We start from the raw sequence: 17,434 nt of genomic DNA, 5'->3' as shown, positions 1-17,434 counted from the left end.
TTTGGCGAATTTGCATTTAAACTCGAGGCGCAAGTGCGATGAGGCGCCTTTATATCAATACATTGCGCAAGAGTTGATTTAATGCGATCATACCAAAGACTAATGCACCGGATCCCATCAGAACTCTTCAGTTAAGCGTGCTTGGGCGAGAGTAGTACTAGGATGGGTGACCTCTTGCGAAGTCCTCGTGTTGCACCCCTTCCATTTTATTTCATATAATGTTTTTTTTTTAATTGCATTTTCTCAACGTCGTGTAACTCATTCGTTATTTGCGTTTTGTGAAATAAATAATTTGAAACGATATTTTGTCGAATTTGTATTCAAATTTGAGGCTCAAGTACGATAACAGGAAGCCTTTATATGAATAGGTTACGCAAGAGTTGACGGGTGCGATCATACCGGCACTAATGGACCGGATCCCATCAGAACTCCGCAGTTAAGCGTGCTTGGGCGAGAGTAGTACCAAGATGGGTGACCTCTTGGGAAGTCCTCGTGTTGCACCCCTCCCATTTTATTTCATATAATCCTTTTTTTAGTTGCATTTTCTCGACGTGGTGTAACTCATTCGTTATTTGCGTTTTGTGAAATAAATAATTTGAAACGATATTTGGCCGAATTTGCATTTAAACTCGAGGCGCAAGTGCGACAGGGGGCAGCCTTTATATCAATAGATTGCGCAAGAGTTGACGGGTGCGATCATACCAGCACTAATGCACCGGATCCCATCAGAACTCTTCAGTTAAGCGTGCTTGGGCGAGAATAGTACTAGGATGGGTGACCTCTTGGGAAGTCCTCGTGTTGCACCCCTTCTATTTTATTTCATATAATGTTTTTTTTAGTTGCATTTCTCGACGTCGTGTAACTCATTCGTTATTTGCGTTTTGTGAAATAAATAATTTGAAACGATATTTGGCCGAATTTGCATTTAAACTCGAGGCACAAGTGCGACAGGGGGCAACCTTTATATGAATAGATTGCGCAAGAGTTGATTTGCAAAAGCGATCATACCAAAGACTAATACACCGGATCCCATCGAACTCTTCGCTTAAGCGTGCTTGGCGAGAGTAGTACTAGGATGGGTGACCTCTTGAAGTCCTCGTGTTGCACCCTCCCATTTTATTTCATATAATGTTTTTTTAGTTGCATTTTCTCGACGTGGTGTAACTCATTCGCTTTTTGTGTTTTGTGAAATAAATAATTTGAAACGATATTTGGCCGAATTTGCATTTAAACTCGAGGCTAAGTGCGACGGGGCACCTTTATATCAATAGATTGCGCAAGAGTTGACGGTGCGATCATACCAAAGACTAATGCACCGGATCCCATCGTAACTCTTCGCTTAAGCGTGCTTGGCGAGAATAGTACTAGGATGGGTGACCTCTTAGGAAGTCCTCGTGTTGCACCCTTCTATTTTATTTCATATAATGTTTTTTAGTTGCATTTCTCGGCGCCGTAACTCATTCGTTATTTGCGTTTTGTGAAATAAATAATTTGAAACGATATTTGGCCGAATTTGCATTTAAACTCGAGGCACAAGTGCGACAGGGGGCAACCTTTATATGAATAGATTGCGCAAGAGTTGACGGGTGCGATCATACCAAAGACTAATACACCGGATCCCATCGTAACTCTTCGCTAAGCGTGCTTGGCGAGAGTAGTACTAGGATGGGTGACCTCTAGGAAGTCCTCGTGTTGCACCCTCCCATTTTATTTCATATAATGTTTTTTAGTTGCATTTTCTCGGCGCTGTAACTCATTCGTTATTTGCGTTTTGTGAAATAAATAATTTGAACGATATTTGGTCTAATTTGCATTTAAATTCGAGGCGCAAGTGCGATAAGGGCGCCTTTATATGAATAGATTGCGCAAGAGTTGACGGTGCGATCATACCAAAGACTAATGCACCGGATCCCATTAGAACTCTTCAGTTAAGCGTGCTTGGGCGAGAATAGTACTAGGATGGGTGACCTCTTAGGAAGTCCTCGTGTTGCACCCCTTCTATTTTATTTCATATAATGTTTTTTAGTTGCATTTCTCGGCGTCGTAACTCATTCCTTATTTGCGCTTTGTGAAATAAATAATTTGAAACGATATTTTGTCGAATTTGTATTCAAATCTGAGGCTCAAGTAATATATCAGGCAACATTTATATGAATAGGTTGCGCAAGAGTTGATGGTGCGATCATACCAAAGACTAATGCACCGGATCCCATCGTAACTCCGCAGCTTAAGCGTGCTTGGCGAGAGCAAGATTAGGATGGGTGACCTCTTGGGAAGTCCTCGTGTTGCACCCTCCCATTTTATTTCATATAATGTTTTTTTAGTTGTATTTTCTCTGCGTGGTGTAACTCATTCGTTATTTGCGTTTTGTGAAATAAAGAATTTGAAACGATATTTGGTCAATTTGCATTTAAACTCGAGGCGCAAGTGCGACGGAGGCGCCTTTTTATGAATAGATTGCGCAAGAGTTGACGGTGCGATCATACCAGCACTAAGGCACCGGATCCCATCAGAACTCTGTAGTTAAGCGTGCTTGGGCGAGAGTAGTACTAGGATGGGTGACCTTTTGGGAAGTCCTCGTGTTGCACCACTCCCATTTCATTTCAAATCATGTTTTTTTTAGTTGCATTTTCTCGACGTGGTGTAACTCATTCGTTATTTACGTTTTGTGAAAAAAATAATTTGAAACGATATTTTTTCGAATTTGTATTCAAATTCGAAGCTCAAATGCGATAAGAGGCAGCCACTATATGAATAGGTTGCGCAAGAGTTGACGGGTGCGATCATACCAGCACTAATGCACTGGATCCCATCAGAACTCCGCAGTTAAGCGTGCTTAGGCGAGAGTAGTACTACGATGGGTGACCCCCTGGGAAGTCCTCGTGTTGCACCGCTCCCATTTTATTTCATATAATGTTTTTTTAGTCGCATTTTCTCGACGTAGTGTAACACATTCGTTATTTGCATTTTGTGAAATAAATGAAACGATATTTGGTCGAATTTATATTCAAATTTGAGGCTCAAATACGTTAATGACCGACCTTTATATGAATAGGTTGCGCAAGAGTTGATTTCAAAGCGATCATACCAAAGACTAATGCACCGGATCCCATCGTAACTCCGCAGTTAAGTCTGCTTGTGCGAGAGTAGTACTAGGATGGGTGACCTCCTGGGATGTCCTCGTGTTGCACCCCTCCCATTTTATTTCATATAATCTTTTTTTTAGTTGCATTTTCTCGACGTGGTGTAACTCATTCGTTATTTGCATTTTGTGAAAAAAAGAATTTGAAACGATATTTGGCCGAATTTGCATTTAAACTCGAGGCGCAAGTGCGACAGGGGGCAGCCTTTATATGAATAGATTGCGCAAGAATTGATTTGCGATCATACCAGCGCTAATGCACCGGATCCCATCAGAACTCTTTAGTTAAGCGTGCTTGGGCGGGAGTAGTACTAGGATGGGTGACCTCTTGGGAAGTAGTACTAGGATGGGAGACCTTCTGAGAAGTCCTCGTGTTGCACCCCTCCCATTTTATTTCATATAATGTTTTTTTTAGTTTCATTTTCTCGACGTGGTGTAACTCATTCGTTATTTTCGTTTTGTGAAATAAATACTTTGAAACGATATATGGTCGAATTTGCATTTAAATTCGAGGCGCAAGTGCGATAAGGGGCAGCCTTTATATGAATAGAGTGCGCAAAAGTTGACGGGTGCGATCATACCAGCACTAATGCACATGATCCCATCAGAACTCTGCAGTTAAGCGTGCTTGGGCGAGAGTAGTACAAGGATGGGTGACCTCCTGGGAGGTCCTCGTGTTGCACCCTTCCCATTTTATTTCATATAATGTTTTTATTTAGTTGAATTTTCTTTACGTGGTGTAACTCATTTGTTATTTACGTTTTGTGAAATAAATACTTTGAAACGATATATGGTCGAATTTGCATTTAAATTCGAGGCGCAAGTGCGATAAGGGCGACTTTATATGAATAGAGTGCGCAAGAGTTGACGGAAAGCGATCATACCAAAGACTAATGCACCGGATCCGATCAAAACTCCGTAGTTAAGCGTGCTTGGGCGAGAGTAGTACTAGGATTGGTGACCTCCTGGGAAGTCCTTGTGTTGCACCCCTTCCATTTTATTTCATATAATGTTTTTTTTAGCTGCATTTTCTCGACGTGGTATAACTCATTAGTTATTTTCGTTTTGTGAAATAAATAATTTGAAACGATATTTGGTCGAATTTGCATTTAAATTCGAGGGGCAAGTGCGATATGGGGCAAACTTTATATGAATAGAGTGCGCAAGAGTTGACGGGTGCGATCATACCAACACTAATGCACCGGATCCCATCAGAACTCTGCTGTTAAGCGTGCTTGGGAGAGAGTAGTAGTAGGATGGGTGACCTCCTGGGAAGTCCTCGTGTTGCACCCCTCCCATTTTATTTCATATAATGTTTTTCTTTAGTTCAATTTTCTCGACGTGGTCTAACTCATTTGTTACTGACGTTTTGTGAAATAAATAATTTGAAACGATATTTGGTCTAATTTGCATTTAAATTCGCGGCGCAAGTGCGATAAAGGGCAATCTTTATATGAATAGATTGCGCAACAGTTGACGGGTGCGATCATTCCAGCACTAATGAACCGGATCCCATCAGAACCCCGCAATTAAGCGTGCTTGGGCGAGAGTAGTACTAGGATGGTGACCTCTCGAAGTCCTCGTGTTGCACCCTCGATTTTATTTCATATAATATTTTTATTCGCTTGCATTTTCTCGACGTGGTGTAACACATTCGTTATTTACGTTTTGTGAAATAAATAATTTGAAACGATATTTGGACGAATTTGCATTTAAATTCGAGGCGCAAGTGCGATAAAGGGCAGCCTTTATATGAATAGATTGCACAACAGTTGACGGGTGCAATCATTCCAGCACTAATGAACCGGATCCCATCAGAACTCTGCAGTCAAGCGTGCTTGGGGAAGAGTAGTACTAGGATGGGTGACCTTCTGAGAAGTCCGCGTGTTGCACCCCTCCCATTTTATTTCATATAATGTTTTTTTTAGTTGCATTTTCTCGACGTGGTGTAACTCATTCGTTATTTTCGTTTTGTGAAATAAATAATTTGAAACGATATTTGGTCGAATTTGCATTTAAATTCGAGGCGCAAGTGCGATAAGGGCACCTTTATATGAATAGATTGCGCAAGAGTTGACGGGTGCGATCATACCAAAGACTAATGCACCGGATCCCATCGTAACTCTTCGCTTAAGCGTGCTTGGCGAGAGTAGTACTAGGATGGGTGACCTCTGAAAGTCCTCGTGTTGCACCCTCCCATTTTATTTCATATAATGTTTTTTAGTTGCATTTTCTCGACGTGGTGCAACTCATTCGTTATTTTCGCTTTGTGAAATAAATAATTTGAAACGATATTTGGTCTAATTTGCATTTAAATTGAGGCGCAAGTGCAATAAGGGCACCTTTATATGAATAGATTGCGCAAGAGTTGATTTGCGATCATACCAACACTAATGCACCGGATCCCATCGAACTCCTCGCTTAAGCGTGCTAGGGCGAGAGTAGTACTAGGATGGGTGACCTCCGGAAGTCCTCGTGTTGCACCCTCCCATTTTATTTCATATAATGTTTTTTTAGTTGCATTTTCTCGACGTGGTGTAACTCATTCGTTATTTTCGCTTTGTGAAATAAATAATTTGAACGATAATTGGTCTAATTTGCATTTAAATTGAGGCTAAGTGCGATAAGGGCAACCTTTATATGAATAGATTGCGCAAGAGTTGACGGTACCAAGACTAATGAACCGGATCCCATCGTAACTCCGCAGCTAACCGTGCTTGGCGAGAGTAGTACTTGGATGGGTGACCTCCGGGAAGTCCTCGTGTTGCACCCTCCTATTTTATTTCATATAATGTTTTTTTAGTTGCGCTCGACGTGGTGTAACTCATTCGTTATTTATGCTTTTGTAAATAAATAACTTGAAACGATATTTTGTCGAATTTGCATTTAAACTCGAGGCTAAGTGCGATGAAGCGACCTTTATATGAATAGATTGCGCAAGAGTTGACAAAAGCGATCATACCAAAGAAGAATGCACCGGATCCCATCGAACTCTTCGCTAACCGTGCTTGGGCGAGAGTAGTACTAGGATGGGTGACCTCTTGGGAAGTCCTCGTGTTGCACCCCTTCTATTTTATTTCATATAATGTTTTTTTAGTTGCATTTTCTCGACGTGGTGTAACTCATTCGTTATTTGCGTTTTGTTAAATAAATGATTTGAAACGATACTTGGTCGAATTTGCATTTAAATTCGAGGCGCAAGTGCGATAAGGGCACCTTTATATGAATAGATTGCGCAAGAGTTGACGGTCATGATCATACCAAAGATTAATGCACCGGATCCCATCAGAACTCCGCAGTTAAGCGTGCTTGGGCGAGAGTAGTACTAGGATGGGTGACCTCATGGGAAGTCCTCGTGTTACACCCCTCCCATTTTATTTCATATAATTTTTTTTTAGTTGCATTTTCTCGACGTGGTGTAACTTATTCGTTATTTTCGTTTTGTGAAATAAATAATTTGAAACGATATTTGGTCGAATTTGCATTTAAATTCTAGGCGCAAGTGCGATAAAGGGAAGCCTTTATATGAATAGATTGCGCAAGAGTTGACGGGTGCGATCATTCCAGCACTAATGCACCGGATCCCATCAGAACTCCGCATTTAAGCGTGCTTGGGCGAGAGTAGTACTAGGATGGGTATGACCTCCTGGGAAGTCCTCGTGTTGCACCCCTCCCATTTTATTTCATATAATGTTTTTATTTAGTTTCATTTTCTTGACGTGGTGTAACTCATTCGTTATTTTCGTTTTGTGAAATAAATAATTTGAAATGATATTTGGTCGAATTTGTATTTAAATTCGAGGCGCAAGTGCGATAAGGGGCAACCTTTATATGAATAGAGTGGGCAAGAGTTGACGGGTGCGATCATACCAGCACTAATGCACCGGATCCCATCAGAACTCTGTAGTTAAGCGTGCTTGGGAGAGAGTAGTACTAGGATGGGTGACCTCCTGGGAAGTCCTCGTGTTGCACCCCTCCCATTTTATTTTATATATTGTTTTTATTTAGTTCCATTTTCTCGACGTGGTGTAACTCTTTTGTTATTTACGTTTTGTGAAATAAATAATTTGAAACGATATTTGGTCTAATTTGCATTTAAATTCGAGGCGCAAGTGCGATAAGGGGCAGCTTTATATGTATAGATTGTCTTTGGTGTTAACAAAAGCGATCATACCAAAGACTAATGCACCGGATCCCATCAGAACTCCTAGTTAAGCGTGCTTGGGCGAGAGTAGTACTAGGATGGGTGACCTCCTAGGAAGTTCTGATGTTGCACCCCTCCCATTTTATTTCATATAATGTTTTTTTTTAGTAGCATTTTCTCGACGTCGTGTAACCCATTCGTTCTTTTCCTTTTGTGAAATAAATAATTTGAAACGATATCTGGTCGAACTTGCATTTAAATTCGAGGCGCAAGTGCGATAAGGGGCAGCCTTTATATGAATAGATTGCGCAAGAGTTGACGGATGCGATCATACCAGCACTAATGCACTGGATCCCATCAGAACTCTGCAGTTAAGCTTGCTTGGGCGGGAGTAGTAGTAGCATGGGTGACCTCCTGGGAAGTCTTCGTGTTGCACCCCTCCCATTTTATTTCATATAATGTTTTTTTTAGTTGCATTTTCTCGACGTGGTGTGACTCATTCGTTATTTTCCTTTTGTGAAATAACTAATTTGAAACGATATTTGGTCGAATTTGCATTTAAATTCGAGGCGAATCGCGATAAGGGTCACCTTTATATGAATAGATTATGCAAGAGTTGATTTGGTGCGATCATACCAAAGACTAATGCACCGGATCCCATCGTAACTCCGCAGGAAGCGTGCTTAGGCGAGAGTAGTACTAGAATGGGTGACCTCTGGAAATCCTCGTGTTGCACCCCTCCAATTTTATTTCATATAATGTTTTTTTTAGTTGCAGTTTCTCGACGTGGTGTAACTCATTCGTTATTTGCGTTTTGTGAAATAAATAAATTGAAACGATATTTTGTCGAATTTGTATTCAAATTTGAGGCTCAAGTACGATAACAGGCAGCCTTTATATGAATAGGTTACGCAAGAGTTGATTTGTGCGATCATACCAAAGACTAATACACCGGATCCCATCGTAACTCCGCAGTTAAGCGTGCTTGGCGAGAGTAGTACTAGGGTGGGTGACCTCTTGGGAAGTCCTCGTGTTGCACCCCTCCCATTTTATTTCATATAATCTTTTTTTTAGTTGCATTTTCTCGACGTGGTGTAACTCATTCGTTATTTACGCTTTGTCAAATAAATAATTTGAAACGATATATGGTCAATTTGCATTTAAACTCGAGGCTAAGTGCGATGAGGCGACTTTTATATGAATAGATTGCAAAAAGTTTACAAAAGCGATCATACCAAACTAATGCACCGATCCCATCGAACTCTTCGCTTAAGCGTGCTTGGCGAGAGTAGTACTAGGATGGGTGACCTCCTGATGTCCTCGTGTTGCACCCCTTCTATTTTATTTCATATAATTTTTTTAGTTGCATTTTCTCGACGTGGTGTAACTCATTCGTTATTTATGCTTTACAAATAAATAATTTGAAACGATATTTGGCCAAATTTGCATTTAAACACGAGGCTAAGTGCGATGTGAGGCGACCTTTATATGAATAGATTACGCAAGAGTTGACGGGTCCGATCATTCCAAAGACTAATGCACCGGATCCCATCGTAACTGCTCGCTTAAGCATGCTTGGCGAGAGTAGTTCTAGGATGGGTGACCTCTTGGGAAGTCCTCGTGTTGCACCCCTCCCATTTTATTTCATATAATGTTTTTTTTAGTTGCATTTTCTCGACGAGGTGTAACTCATTCGTTATTTGCGCTTTTGTGAAATAAATAATTTGAAACGATATTTGGTCGAATTTGCATTTAAATTTGAGGCAATTATGATAAGGTGCGACCTTTATCCTAATAGATTATGCATGAGTTGACAAAAGCGATCATACCAAAGACTAATGCACCGGATCCCATCAAAACTCTGCAGTTAAGTTTGCTTGGGCGAGAGTAGTACTAAGATGGGTGACCTCCTGGGAAGTCCTCGTGTTGCACCCCTCCCATTTTATTTCATATAATCTTTTTTTTAGTTGCATTTTCTCGACATGGTGTAACTCATTCGTTATTTGAGTTTTGTGAAATATATAATTTGAAACGATATTTGGCCGAATTTGCATTAAAATTCGAGGCGCAAGTGCGATAAGGGCACCTTTATATGAATAGATTAAGAAGAGTTGACGGATGCGATCATACCAAGACTAATGCACCGGATCGCATCGTAACTCGCAGCTTAAGCTTGCTTGGGCGAGAGTAGTACTAGGATGGGTGACCTCCTGGGAAGTCCTCGTGTTGCACCCCTTCTATTTTATTTCATATAATTTTTTTTAGTTGCATTTTCTCGACGTGGTGTAACTCATTCGTTATTTGCGTTTTCTGAAATAAATAATTTGAAACGATATTTGGCCAAATTTGCATTTAAACACGAGGCGCAAGTACGACAGGAGGCAGCGTTTATATGAATAGATTGCGCAAGAGTTGACGGGTGCGATCATTCCAGCACTAATGCACCGGATCCCATCGTAATCGCTCAGCTTAAGCGTGCTTGGGCGAGAGTAGTACTAGGATGGGTGACCTCTTGGGAAGTCCTCGTGTTGCACCCCTCCCATTTTATTTCATATAATGTTTTTTTTAGTTGCATTTTCTCGACGAGGTGTAACTCATTCGTTATTTGCGTTTTGTGAAATAAATAATTTGAAACGATATTTGGTCGAATTTGCATTTAAATTCGAGGCGCAATTGCGATAAGTTGCAGCCTTTATCCTAATAGATTATGCATGAGTTGATTTGTGCGGATCGTATCAAAGACTAATGCACCGGATCCCATCAAAACTCGCAGCTTAAGTTTGCTTGGGAGAGTAGTACTAAGATGGGTGAGCTCTCGAAGTCCTCGTGTTGCACCCCTCCCATTTTATTTCATATAATCTTTTTTTTAGTTGCATTTTCTCGACATGGTGTAACTCATTCGTTATTTGCGTTTTGTGAAATATATAATTTGAAACGATATTTGGCCAAATTTGCATTAAAATTCGAGGCGCAAGTGCGATAAGGGGCAGCCTTTATATGAATAGATTGTGCAAGAGTTGACGGATGCGATCATACCAAAGACTAATGCATCGGATCGCATCGTAACTCGCAGCTAAGCTTGCTTGGGCGAGAGTAGTACTAGGATGGGTGACCTCTGGAAGTCCTCGTGTTGCACCCTCCCATTTTATTTCATATAATGTTTTTTTAGTTGCATTTTCTCGACGTGGTGTAACTCATTCGTTATTTTCGCTTTTGTGAAATAAATAATTTGAACGATAATTGGTCGAATTTGCATTTAAATTCGAGGCTAAGTGCGATAAGGGCAACCTTTATATGAATAGATTGCGCAAGAGTTGACGGGTGCGATCATACCAAAGACTAATGAACCGGATCCCATCGTAACTCCGCAGCTAACCGTGCTTGGCGAGAGTAGTACTAGGATGGTGACCTCCGGGAAGTCCTCGTGTTGCACCCTCCTATTTTATTTCATATAATGTTTTTTTAGTTGCGCTTTCGACGTGGTGTAACTCATTCGTTATTTGCGCTTTGTGAAATAAATAATTTGAAACGATATTTTGTCAATTTGCATTTAAACTCGAGGCTAAGTGCTGTAAGCGACTTTTATATGAATAGATTGCGCAAGAGTTGACGGTGCGATCATACCAAAGAAAGAATGCACCGGATCCCATCGTAACTCTTCATTAACGTGCTTGGCGAGAGTAGTACTAGGATGGGTGACCTCTTGGGAAGTCCTCGTGTTGCACCCTTCTATTTTATTTCATATAATTTTTTTAGTTGCATTTTCTCGGCGTGGTGTAACTCATTCGTTATTTGCGCTTTTGTGAAATAAATAATTTGAAACGATATTTGGTCCTAATTTGCATTTAAATTCGAGGCTAAGTGCGATAAGGGCACCTTTATATGAATAGATTAAGCAAGAGTTGACGGTGCGATCATACCAAAGATTAATGCACCGGATCCCATCGTAACTCCGCAGCTTAAGCTTCGCTTGGCGAGAGTAGTACTAGGATAGGTGACCTCCGGGAAGTCCTCGTGTTACACCCTCCCATTTTATTTCATATAATGTTTTTTAGTTGCATTTTCTCGACGTGGTGTAACCTATTCGTTATTTTCGTTTTGTGAAATAAATAATTTGAAACGATATTTGGTTGAATTTGCCTTTAAATTCTAGGCGCAAGTGCGATAAGGGAAGCCTTTATATGAATAGATTATGCAAGAGTTGATTAAAAGCGATCATTCCAAAGACTAATGCACCGGATCCCATCGAACTCCGCATTTAAGCGTGCTTGGGCAGAGTAGTACTAGGATGGGTATGACCTCTGGGAAGTCCTCGTGTTGCACCCCTCCCATTTTATTTCATATAATGTTTTTATTTAGTTGCATTTTCTCGACGTGGTGTAACTCATTCGTTATTTTCGCTTTTGTGAAATAAATAATTTTAACGATATTTGGTCTAATTTGTATTTAAATTGAGGCGCAAGTGCGATAAGGGCGCCTTTATATGAATAGAGGGGCAAGAGTTGACGGTGCGATCATACCAAAGACTTATGCACCGGATCCCATCGTAACTCAGAGTTAAGCGTGCTTGGGAGAGAGTAGTACTAGGATGGGTGACCTCCAGGAAGTCCTCGTGTTGCACCCTCCCATTTTATTTCATATATTGTTTTATTTAGTTCCATTTTCTCGACGTGGTGTGACTCTTTTGTTATTTACGCCAGTGAAATAAATAATTTGAAACGATATTTGGTCTAATTTGCATTTAAATTGAGGCGCAAGTGCGATAAGGGCGACCTTTATATGTATAGATTGTGCCGGTGTTAATCGGGTGCGATCATACCAAAGACTAATGCACCTGGATCCCATCGAACTCCCCGCTAAGCGTGCTTGGCGAGAGTAGTACTAGGATGGGTGACCTCCTAGGAAGTTCTCATGTTGCACCCTCCCATTTTATTTCATATAATGTTTTTTTAGTTACATTTTCTCGACGCCGTAACTCATTCGTTCTTTTCCTTTGTGAAATAAATAATTTGAACGATATTTGGTCTAATTTGCATTTAAATTCGAGGCTAAGTGCGATAAGGGCGCCTTTATATGAATAGATTGCGCAAGAGTTGATTGATGCGATCATACCAAAGACTAATGCAATCGGATCCCATCGTAACTCGCAGCTTAAGCTTGCTTGGCGGGAGTAGTACTAGCATGGTGACCTCCTCGGAAGTCTTCGTGTTGCACCCTCCCATTTTATTCCATATAATGTTTTTTTAGTTGCATTTTCTCGACGTGGTGTGACTCATTCGTTATTTTCCTTTTGTGAAATAAATAATTTGAACGATATTTGGTGAATTTGCATTTAAATTGAGGCGCAAGTGCGATAAGGGTCGGCGCTTATATGAATAGATTATGCAAGAGTTGACGGATGCGATCATACCAAAGACTAATGCACCGGATCCCATCGTAACTCTTCATTAAGCGTGCTCGTGTGAGAGTAGTACTAGGATGGGTGACCTCCGGAAGTCCTCGTGTTGCACCCTCCCATTTTATTTCATATAATGTTTTTTTAGTTGCATTTTCTCGACGAGGTGTAACTCATTCGTTATTTTCGCTTTGTGAAATAAATAATTTGAAGCGATATTTCATTTAATTTGCATATAAATTGAGGCGCAAGTGCGATAAGGGCGACCTTTATATGAATAGATTGCGCAAGAGTTGATTTGAATGCGATCATACCAAAGACTAAAAACCGGATCCCATCGTAACTCCGCAGTGAAGCGTGCTTGGGCGAGAGTAGTACTAGAATGGGTGACCTCCTTGGAAATCCTCGTGTTGCACCCCTTCAATTTTATTTCATATAATGTTTTTTTTAGTTGCAGTTTCTCGACGTGGTGTAACTGATTCGTTATTTGCGTTTTGTGAAATAAATAAATTGAAACAATATTTTGTCGAATTTGTATTCAAATTTGAGGCTCAAGTACGATAACAAAAGCACCTTTATATGAATAGGTTACGCAAGAGTTGATTTGAAGCGATCATACCAAAGACTAATACACCGATCCCATCGTAACTCCGCAGCTTAAGCGTGCTTGGGCGAGAGTAGTACTAGGGTGGGTGACCTCTTGGGAAGTCCTCGTGTTGCACCCCTCCCATTTTATTTCATATAATCTTTTTTTTAGTTGCATTTTCTCGACGTGGTGTAACTCATTCGTTATTTATGTTTTGTGAAATAAATAATTTGAAACGATATATGGTCGAATTTGCATTTAAACTCGAGGCGCAAGTGCTGATGAAAGCACTTTATATGAATAGATTGCGCAAGAGTTGACGGTGCGATCATACCAAAGACTAATGCACCGGATCCCATCGTAACTCTTCGCTTAAGCGTGCTTGGGCGAGTAGTACTAGGATGGGTGACCTCCTAAGTCCTCGTGTTGCACCCTTCTATTTTATTTCATATAAATTTTTAGTTGCATTTTCTCGACGTGGTGTAACTCATTCGTTATTTGCGTTTTACAAATAAATAATTTGAAACGATATTTGGCCAAATTTGCATTTAAACACGAGGCTAAGTGCGATGTGAGGCGCCTTTATATGAATAGATTGCGCAAGAGTTGATTTAGCGATCATTCCAAAGACTAATGCACCGGATCCCATCGAATCGCTCGATTAAGCGTGCTTGGACGAGAGTAGTACTAGGATGGGTGACCTCTTGGAAGTCCTCGTGTTGCACCCTCCCATTTTATTTCATATGATGTTTTTTTAGTTGCATTTTCTCGGCGTGGTGTAACTCATTCGTTATTTGCGTGCTTTGTGAAATAAATAATTTGAAACGATATTTGGTCGAATTTGCATTTAAATTGAGGCAATTAAGCGATAAGGTGCCTTTATTCTGAATAGATTATGCATGAGTTGACGCGATCATACCGTGAGAATGCACCAATCCCATCAAAACTCTGCAGCTAAGTTTGCTTGGCGAGTAGTACTAAGATGGGTGACCTCCGGAAGTCCTCGTGTTGCACCCCCATTTTATTTCATATAATCTTTTTTTAGTTGCATTTTCTCGACGTGGTGTAACTCATTCGTTATTTATGCTTTTGTGAAATATATAATTTGAAACGATATTTGGCGAATTTGCATTAAAATTCGAGGCGCAAGTGCGATAAGGGCGCCTTTATATGAATAGATTATGCATGAGTTGACGGGATGCGATCATACCAAAGACTAATGCACCGGATCCCATCAAAACTCTGCAGTTAAGTTTGCTTGGGCGAGACTAGTACTAAGATGGGTGACCTCCTGGGAAGTCCTCGTGTTGCACCCCTCCCATTTTATTTCATATAATCTTTTTTTTAGTTGCATTTTCTCGACGTGGTGTAACTCATTCGTTATTTGCGCTTTGTGAAATATATAATTTGAAATTATATTTGGCGAATTTGCATTAAAATTGAGGCAAGTGCGATAAGGGCACCTTTATATGAATAGATTAAGCAAGAGTTGATTTGGATGCGATCATACCAAAGACTATCGCTTGGATCCCATCGTAACTCTGCAGCTTAAGCTTGCTTGGGCGAGAGTAGTACTAGGATGGGTGACCTCCTCGAAGTCCGTGTGTTGCACCCCTCCCATTTTATTTTATATAATGTTTTTTTTAGTTGCATTTTCTCGACGTGGTGTAACTCATTCGTTATTTTCGTTGTGTGAAATAAATAATTTGAAGCGATATTTGCTCGAATTTTCATTTAAATTCGAGGCGCAACTGCGATAAGGGGCATCCTTTATATGAATAGATTGCGCAAGAGTTGATTTGGAAGTGCGATCATACCAGACTAATGCACCGGATCCCATCGTAACTCTTCAAAGGAAGCGTGCTTGGCGAGAGTAGTACTAGGATGGGTGAGCTCTGGGAAGTCCTCGTGTTGCACCCTCCCATTTTATTTCATATAATGTTTTTTAGTTGCATTTTCTCGACATGGTGTAACTCATTCGTTATTTTCGCTTTTGTGAAATAAATAATTTGAAATTATATTTCATCAATTTGCATTTAAATTCGAGGCCAAGTGCGATAAGGCGCCTTTATATGAATAGATTATGAAGAGTTGACGCGTGCGATCATAACAAAGACTAATAAACCGGATCCCATCGTAACTCCGCAGCTAACTGCGTGCTTGGCGAGAGTAGTACTAGGATGGGTGACCTCTCGAAGTCCTCGTGTTGCACCCTTCTATTTTATTTCATATAATCTTTTTTTAGTTGCATTTTCTCGACTTGGTGTAACTCATTCGTTATTTGCGCTTTTGTGAAATAAATAATTTGAACGATATTTGGTCGAATTTGCATTTAAATTGAGGCGCAAGGCGATAAGGGCGCCTTTATATTAATAGATTGCGCAAGAGTTGATTTGGTGCGATCATACCAAGACTAATGCAATCGGATCCCATCGAGCTCTTCGCTTAAGCGTGCTTGGCGAGAGTAGTACTAGGATGGGTGACCTCTTCTAAGTCCTCGTGTTGCACCCTCCCATTTTATTTCATATAATGTTTTTTTAGTTGCATTTTCTCGACGTGGTGTAACTCATTCGTTATTTGCGCTTTGTGAAATAAATAATTTGAAACGATATTTGGTCGAATTTGCATTTGAATTCGAGGCGAATTGCGATAAGGTGCAGCCTTTATATGAATAGATTATGCAAGAGTTGACGGGTGCGATCATACCAGACTAATGCACCGGATCCCATCGTAACTCCATGAGCTAAGCCTGCTTGCGAGAGAGTAGTACTAGGTGGGTGACCTCCTGGATGTCCTCGTGTTGCACCTCCTATTTTATTTCATATAATGTTTTTTTTAGTTGCATTTTCTCGACGTGGTGTAAGTCATTCGTTATTTGCGTTTTGTGAAATAAATAATTTGAAACGATATTTGGTCTAATTTGCATTTAAATTGAGCGCAATTGCGATAAGGTGCGCCTTTATCTAAATAGATTGCGCATGAGTTGATTTGGTGCTATCATACCAAAGACTAATGCACCGGATCCCATCGTAACTCGCAGCTAAGTTTGCTTGGCGCAGAGTAGTACTAGGATGGGTGAACTCTGGGAAGTCCTCGTGTTGCACCCTCCTATTTTATTTCATATAATGTTTTATTTAGTTGCATTTTCTCGGCGTGGTGTAACTCATTCGTTATTTGCGTTTTGTGAAATATATAATTTGAAACGATATTTGGCCTAATTTGCATTAAAATTGAGGCTAAAGTGCGATAAGGGCGCCTTTATATGAATAGATTAAGAAGAATTGACGGATGCGATCATACCAAAGACTAATGCAATCGGATCCCATCGTAACTCTTCGCTTAAGCGTTCGGTGAGAGTAGTACTAGGATGGGTGACCTCCGGAAGTCCTCGTGTTGCACCCTCCCATTTTATTTCATATAATGTTTTTTTAGTTGCATTTTCTCGGCGAGGTGTAACTCATTCGTTATTTTCATTTTGTGAAATAAATAATTTGAACGATATTTCGTCGAATTTGCATATAAATTCGAGGCAAGTGCGATAAGGGGCAAGCGACCTTTATATGAATAGATTGCGCAAGAGTTGATTTGGTGCGATCATACCAAAGACTAAAAATCCGGATCCCATCGTAACTCCGCAGTGAAGCGTGCTTGGCGAGTAGTACTAGAATGGGTGACCTCACAGGAAATCTCGTGTTGCACCCTTCAATTTTATTTCATATAATGTTTTTTAGTTGCGCTCGACGTGGTGTAACTCATTCGTTATTTGCGTTTTGTGAAATAAATAAATTGAAACGATATTTTGTCGAATTTGTATTCAAATTTGAGGCTCAAGTACGATAACAGGCAGCCTTTATATGAATAGGTTACGCAAGAGTTGACGGGTGCGATCATACCGGCACTAATACACCAGATCCCATCAGAACTCCGCAGTTAAGCGTGCTTGGGCGAGAGTAGTACTAGGGTGGGTGACCTCTTGGGAAGTCCTCGTGTTGCACCCCTCCCATTTTATTTCATATAATCTTTTTTTTAGTTGCATTTTCTCGACGTGGTGTAACTCATTCGTTATTTATGTTTTGTGAAATAAATAATTTGAAACGATATATGGTCGAATTTGCATTTAAACTCGAGGCGCAAGTGCCACGATTTGCGCCTTTATATGAATAGATT

At 40.4% G+C, this 17,434-nt stretch overlaps 11 non-coding genes and 17 pseudogenes across 11 annotated transcripts; all 28 read left to right on the top strand.

Annotated features, from left to right (window-relative positions):
- The first annotated feature begins 79 nt into the window (after positions 1 to 79).
- On the top strand, positions 80 to 199 carry LOC128033209 (5S ribosomal RNA; annotated as a pseudogene).
- Positions 200 to 385: 186 nt separating this feature from the next.
- Positions 386 to 504, top strand: LOC128033167 (5S ribosomal RNA). Its single transcript, XR_008189498.1, has one exon. It is a non-coding gene; the product is annotated as a 5S ribosomal RNA (ribosomal RNA).
- Positions 505 to 688: 184 nt separating this feature from the next.
- On the top strand, positions 689 to 807 carry LOC128033266 (5S ribosomal RNA). Its single transcript, XR_008189515.1, has one exon. It is a non-coding gene; the product is annotated as a 5S ribosomal RNA (ribosomal RNA).
- A 1,069-nt stretch (positions 808 to 1,876) lies between these two features.
- LOC128033179 (5S ribosomal RNA) lies at positions 1,877 to 1,996 on the top strand (annotated as a pseudogene).
- A 476-nt stretch (positions 1,997 to 2,472) lies between these two features.
- On the top strand, positions 2,473 to 2,591 carry LOC128033278 (5S ribosomal RNA). Its single transcript, XR_008189517.1, has one exon. It is a non-coding gene; the product is annotated as a 5S ribosomal RNA (ribosomal RNA).
- A 184-nt stretch (positions 2,592 to 2,775) lies between these two features.
- LOC128033512 (5S ribosomal RNA) lies at positions 2,776 to 2,894 on the top strand. Its single transcript, XR_008189559.1, has one exon. It is a non-coding gene; the product is annotated as a 5S ribosomal RNA (ribosomal RNA).
- A 180-nt stretch (positions 2,895 to 3,074) lies between these two features.
- On the top strand, positions 3,075 to 3,194 carry LOC128033506 (5S ribosomal RNA; annotated as a pseudogene).
- Positions 3,195 to 3,376: 182 nt separating this feature from the next.
- On the top strand, positions 3,377 to 3,498 carry LOC128033363 (5S ribosomal RNA; annotated as a pseudogene).
- Positions 3,499 to 3,709: 211 nt separating this feature from the next.
- On the top strand, positions 3,710 to 3,828 carry LOC128032837 (5S ribosomal RNA). Its single transcript, XR_008189177.1, has one exon. It is a non-coding gene; the product is annotated as a 5S ribosomal RNA (ribosomal RNA).
- A 184-nt stretch (positions 3,829 to 4,012) lies between these two features.
- Positions 4,013 to 4,132, top strand: LOC128033335 (5S ribosomal RNA; annotated as a pseudogene).
- A 184-nt stretch (positions 4,133 to 4,316) lies between these two features.
- Positions 4,317 to 4,435, top strand: LOC128033062 (5S ribosomal RNA). The gene has a single exon (XR_008189398.1). It is a non-coding gene; the product is annotated as a 5S ribosomal RNA (ribosomal RNA).
- Positions 4,436 to 4,620: 185 nt separating this feature from the next.
- Positions 4,621 to 4,736, top strand: LOC128033199 (5S ribosomal RNA; annotated as a pseudogene).
- A 183-nt stretch (positions 4,737 to 4,919) lies between these two features.
- On the top strand, positions 4,920 to 5,038 carry LOC128033125 (5S ribosomal RNA). The gene has a single exon (XR_008189461.1). It is a non-coding gene; the product is annotated as a 5S ribosomal RNA (ribosomal RNA).
- A 475-nt stretch (positions 5,039 to 5,513) lies between these two features.
- LOC128033400 (5S ribosomal RNA) lies at positions 5,514 to 5,629 on the top strand (annotated as a pseudogene).
- Positions 5,630 to 6,389: 760 nt separating this feature from the next.
- LOC128033170 (5S ribosomal RNA) lies at positions 6,390 to 6,509 on the top strand (annotated as a pseudogene).
- A 183-nt stretch (positions 6,510 to 6,692) lies between these two features.
- On the top strand, positions 6,693 to 6,813 carry LOC128033021 (5S ribosomal RNA). Its single transcript, XR_008189356.1, has one exon. It is a non-coding gene; the product is annotated as a 5S ribosomal RNA (ribosomal RNA).
- A 185-nt stretch (positions 6,814 to 6,998) lies between these two features.
- On the top strand, positions 6,999 to 7,117 carry LOC128033230 (5S ribosomal RNA). Its single transcript, XR_008189509.1, has one exon. It is a non-coding gene; the product is annotated as a 5S ribosomal RNA (ribosomal RNA).
- A 185-nt stretch (positions 7,118 to 7,302) lies between these two features.
- Positions 7,303 to 7,421, top strand: LOC128033436 (5S ribosomal RNA; annotated as a pseudogene).
- A 185-nt stretch (positions 7,422 to 7,606) lies between these two features.
- LOC128033078 (5S ribosomal RNA) lies at positions 7,607 to 7,725 on the top strand. Its single transcript, XR_008189414.1, has one exon. It is a non-coding gene; the product is annotated as a 5S ribosomal RNA (ribosomal RNA).
- Positions 7,726 to 8,209: 484 nt separating this feature from the next.
- On the top strand, positions 8,210 to 8,328 carry LOC128033306 (5S ribosomal RNA; annotated as a pseudogene).
- A 773-nt stretch (positions 8,329 to 9,101) lies between these two features.
- On the top strand, positions 9,102 to 9,221 carry LOC128033320 (5S ribosomal RNA; annotated as a pseudogene).
- A 181-nt stretch (positions 9,222 to 9,402) lies between these two features.
- LOC128033443 (5S ribosomal RNA) lies at positions 9,403 to 9,521 on the top strand (annotated as a pseudogene).
- Positions 9,522 to 9,703: 182 nt separating this feature from the next.
- LOC128033237 (5S ribosomal RNA) lies at positions 9,704 to 9,823 on the top strand (annotated as a pseudogene).
- Positions 9,824 to 12,091: 2,268 nt separating this feature from the next.
- LOC128033518 (5S ribosomal RNA) lies at positions 12,092 to 12,209 on the top strand (annotated as a pseudogene).
- A 772-nt stretch (positions 12,210 to 12,981) lies between these two features.
- On the top strand, positions 12,982 to 13,100 carry LOC128033391 (5S ribosomal RNA; annotated as a pseudogene).
- A 186-nt stretch (positions 13,101 to 13,286) lies between these two features.
- LOC128033501 (5S ribosomal RNA) lies at positions 13,287 to 13,406 on the top strand (annotated as a pseudogene).
- A 1,057-nt stretch (positions 13,407 to 14,463) lies between these two features.
- Positions 14,464 to 14,583, top strand: LOC128033200 (5S ribosomal RNA; annotated as a pseudogene).
- A 2,563-nt stretch (positions 14,584 to 17,146) lies between these two features.
- Positions 17,147 to 17,265, top strand: LOC128033022 (5S ribosomal RNA). The gene has a single exon (XR_008189357.1). It is a non-coding gene; the product is annotated as a 5S ribosomal RNA (ribosomal RNA).
- Positions 17,266 to 17,434: the final 169 nt, after the last annotated feature.

Source organism: Gossypium raimondii, chromosome 9 (assembly GCF_025698545.1).
Source record: "Gossypium raimondii isolate GPD5lz chromosome 9, ASM2569854v1, whole genome shotgun sequence".
NCBI classification, from domain to species: domain Eukaryota; kingdom Viridiplantae; phylum Streptophyta; class Magnoliopsida; order Malvales; family Malvaceae; genus Gossypium; species Gossypium raimondii.
Note: the sequence above shows the minus strand (reverse complement) of the source record. Positions and strands in the feature narration are given on the sequence as shown.